General features: G+C 43.2%; 1 long non-coding RNA gene across 1 annotated transcript; it reads right to left on the bottom strand.

The window, feature by feature from the left end:
* Window positions 1–864: 864 nt before the first annotated feature.
* On the bottom strand, window positions 865–1847 carry LOC120112402. The gene is made up of 4 exons (XR_005513995.1): window positions 1724–1847; window positions 1488–1618; window positions 1079–1364; window positions 865–944 (listed from the first exon to the last, which is right to left on the bottom strand). It is a non-coding gene; the product is annotated as an uncharacterized LOC120112402 (long non-coding RNA).
* Between the last annotated feature and the right edge of the window lie 2655 nt (window positions 1848–4502).

The following is a 4502-nucleotide window of genomic DNA, read 5'->3' as shown; positions in this document are numbered from 1 at the left end:
ATCCAACCATCAAGGTGTCAATTATGTTTAAACTTAAATTAACAAACTAGCAAATGGCCGACCTTTTCTTAGAGCTCAGTGCATGATGCTACATGATACTATGATTATATAATGAATTGATTTGAACTAGAAGCATTTGTGCTTGATGGACTTGACATTGAGGTGGCGACATAGGTACTTTTTTTATAGAGACAATATTAAAATTTGGGTCGCGATCTAGGTGATCCAACTTTGGATAGCATAATTACGTAAGTGTTCTTTTACATTATTGTCGCCGTCAGCTTTATATTGCAATATAATAATTCTATTATAATATATTTATTATATTATTATAATACTATTATATTATAATATCATTATAATGCTAGTATAATATTATTATATTATTATAATATAAAAATACTATAAAATTGTTATAATTTTAATAATATATTTATTAAATAAATAATTTAATAATTTTTATTTTATTTAAGAATATTTTATAATAATAGATTTTGATAGTATCAATAGTTAACCAATTGAAAATATTATATATGCAAATTATATTTTGATACTGACTTTCTCAATTTGGTTGTATAACAGATTTAAAGTTGCGTAGCACTTCAAAAATGTAGTTATCAAATAGTAGATAACTTTTTATAAGAAGCTAATTTGCACAAGTTTTACTGCTCAAAACTTTACAGATGAAAACTCTACTAAATGTGACTTAAGTAGCTACCATGCCGTAGCAATTAGTACTCCCCCATAGTATAGGTGAAAGAGAATTCAAACCATGCCAAGGGAGGGCCTAGTCTATTATGACCTCCACCATTTTGGCCTTAATGTTTCTATGGCTCTGCTCTCATTTGAAGTTTTTTTATTTGATATTAATGCTTCTTGAGCTCTGACAGTCCTCTCCATGTTCACTTGTAGCTTGCTTTCCTTAAATAAATATGGGTTGGTTCCTGCATTCATGAAGTAGAGGAAGCTACTTATATTTTTCTATATATCCGGCTGGCATCTTAAGCAATTGTAGGATTTCTTTAGAAATAAATAAAATAGAGGAATTGTTCTCCATTCGTTTCGTCTTTAGGGATACCTGGAGATTGAAGAAGATCCATAAAAAATTCAGGTTGGGTTGGGACATTTTAATTGTTGCCATCAGTCGGGCTGTCTTCCGGAGACGCCCGCGATGGTCAAATCCGCACAGCGTAAATACCAAATGCCTGTCATAAGAACAATGATTAATCTGGCAATTACGAGACACCACAAAAAAAGGTGGGATTCCTAATTATCAAATATACAACTTGCCTTTGATAGAAAACAAACTAAACAAAACAACTTCTCTTTTTCGAAAGTATTATGGAAGGCACGTCATCACATTTCTGCAATAAAAGTTAGACAGAGGGGAAATATCAGGCTATAAGCTTTGAAGGGGGGAAAAATGAGGAGATATATACACACTAGAAAGAGAAAAGGTTACCACATTTTTCTTCTTGCAGTCTCACCCGACGGAACCTCGGTCGTCAATCTGGCCATTACCATCGACGGTGAAAGCAGTGATGCCTCTGAATGTGATCCAACTAGTGGTATTTTGGGAGGTCCACAATTTGTCAGGTGCCACAACATTTCCTTCGACCTGCGAGAAAACTTTCCTCATGTCAAAAAATTAAGAAAAGCCAACTCCCGTTGCCAGCTCTATTGAAATCCTTGCCCAATGTCTTCAGTTAAATGTATATTATACCCGAACATGGACGCTGGCGTAAAGACAGGGGCCTTCGAATGTCAATGGGCTCAACAAGAACGTCTTTCCGGAAGGGATGAGAATTGTTGGCCACCCAGTGCTAAATATGCAGGCAATCGTCCATGTAAGAAAAATGATAGATGGAGAGAAGGAAGAACTTATCAGTTGAGGCGTGATTTCACTGTCCTTAAGAATAGATCACGCCCCTCGAAGAATAAATCTCGGTGTAGCAGGTAATGGCGGCCTATCCTCCAGGATACAACAACTGGATCACTCCAAGCGCACACTCGCAGATGCAGTGATCTTGTCGAACAGCCCAGAAGCGCTCAGAACAGAGGAGAGTATCCTCTCGGAAACAGAACAGAGGAGAGTATCCTCTCGAGAACAGAACAGAGGAGAGTACCCGCGGGGGGGGGGGGGTTGGCAATTTTGGCTTGGACCTCCATTGGGCTCATGCGCGCGTGGGCTACTTTCTTTCTTTGCTTCACCAAGTTAAAAGGTTGAATACTATATAAAGATCTTTTGAGTTTTGTTCCTTTCCAATGTGGGACTAAAAGAAAGTACACTAGACAAAAAGACAAAAGACAAAGAAGGGCAGACTCTTTGAAATATTCCAACAATCCCCCACATATTTTAAAATTCAATAATAAGTTAACGAGCGCGAGAGTTCAATGCATCAAATTGGTGTCTTTGAGACTATGAACCATTTTTTTTAGGACTAGTAAGTATGACTTACAGAACTTTTGGTGAAACATGAAATTTCTATGAACCAAAAGTCCTTTATGTAAATCAGTGACTCATAGCCCACATTGACCTCTCAAGTTCTGGACTTGTTCTAAACGGGTTGGTGCAAATAGGCCATGCACCTTACCTGGATATTCATGAGTGCTTTAGAGAACTGCCTAATTCTCATAGGAAGCGGCCCCACTTCCACACCCATATAGGTGGATCCATCAAGTGTGTACTGCAGGTATACACACCATCCTAAAGGACTATGGTATCCATTAAGAGCTTTACCTCATCCTTATCTACTACAGTTTGCACTATCTACACCATAGGGATGAATTTTCAAAATTAAATACGATAGTGTACTCACAGTCAACTAGCGACTTGTTATTACCCATATGAACATGCTTCATGGGATCTCCAATCACACATGTTGGGTTTCTGTCGTTATTGACTTTGATATAGGCATTAGTCCCATCCCCCTCGATGTTTCACTCACTAGTTTTCTACCTAGTGGTTTTGTCAAAGGATCGGCCAAATTCAACTCTGACTTTACAAACTCAAGAGATATAATCCCATCATCAAGCAGCTGCCTTACAATATTATGTCTCAACCTTATGTGTCTATTCTTTCCATTATAAACTTTATTCTTAGCTCGATATATAGCAGCTTGGTTATCACAAAGAATAGACACAGAAGGTGTTGGTTTATTCCATAATGGAATATCTCCCACAAGATTTCTAAGCCATTCAGCTTCAGAACCTGCCTTTTCTAAGGCAATTAGGGCTGGAAGTGGGCCGGGCCGGGCCGGGCCAAACCCCTACCCAAGCCCGGCCCGAAATTTTTTCCGGGCTTCGGGTCGGGCCGGGCCCCGAATAATTTTAAAGGAATGAGGCCCGAGCCCGGCCCGAGCCCATTTGGGCCGGCCCGTTTGGGCCGGCCCGTTTGGGCAGGGTGCTCGGGCCATCGTCACCGATGGGCGGCCTTCGCTCTTCAGCCACCGCAGTTGCTTCCCAGTTAAGCCTTGGACCATCGATGACGATGGCCCGAGCACCCTGCCAACCCTTTCCAAATAGATTTATCAAATAGACATCCAAGTACTGGATCTCTAATAAACCAATAAATCTGGAAGCAAGAACTATCTTAGACGATGGAAGTGCAGAACAAACAATGCTCAGTGATGGCACTAATGAAGAGGAAACCATGAATGGAGAAGTTGAAGATGCCAGTTCCTTGTCCAAAGTCCACCTTTCTGATTCTAATGATGGATCCACTGGAAGGGAAAATGATGCTGCAGAGGTTGATCAAAAAACCCTAACCTGAGAGCCGACTAGAGCCGATGCAGCTCAAGTGACGATCAATTTTGGCGGTGAGGGGGTGGAGCCTGAAGGAGAAGGGAGATGAGGGCGACGATCCGAGACGATTGGCACTCGGCGAGTCGGCGACGACGACGATCAGCGCCACAGAGGAAGGAGGAGAACAGCAAAATCGGAAGTAGGGAGCCTAACCTGAGAGCCGACGACGACGAGCCGACGACGACGAGCTGCCGACGACGAGCGGAGAAACCCTAGCACAGTAGCACTCGAAAACCACCGCCGACGAGCCTCCCCCGCTCTCGTCTCGCCTATGCACTCGACGAGCCGATGACGACGAGCCGCCGCCGCCGACGATGACGAGCCTCCACCGAACCGTAGACGACGACGACGACGGTCTCCTCCGGGCTGGCCCTCTGCAAATCCCCAAATCGGCAATGGCAAATAGTGAAATAGGGAAATCGCGATTCGGCAAGGGGCAAGGGCTATTGCCTTCTGGAATTCGGGCTTGGTTCGGGCTGGCACTGGGCTCGAGCTTGGTCCGGGCCCGGGCCGGGCCAATGGGAAACCCGAGCCCGGCCCGATAAAAATTTGGGTTTAAGTTTCCAGCCCGAGCCTGGCCCGATAAAAATTTGGGTTTCATTTTCTAGCCCATAGCCCGGCCCGCGGGCGGCCCGACCCGATGGGCTTCGGGCCGGCCCGAGCCCACTTCCAGCCCTAGCTTTGTCTGAGAATGCAAA

This window comes from Phoenix dactylifera, chromosome 11, assembly GCF_009389715.1.
Source record: "Phoenix dactylifera cultivar Barhee BC4 chromosome 11, palm_55x_up_171113_PBpolish2nd_filt_p, whole genome shotgun sequence".
NCBI lineage: Eukaryota > Viridiplantae > Streptophyta > Magnoliopsida > Arecales > Arecaceae > Phoenix > Phoenix dactylifera.
Note: the sequence above shows the minus strand (reverse complement) of the source record. Positions and strands in the feature narration are given on the sequence as shown.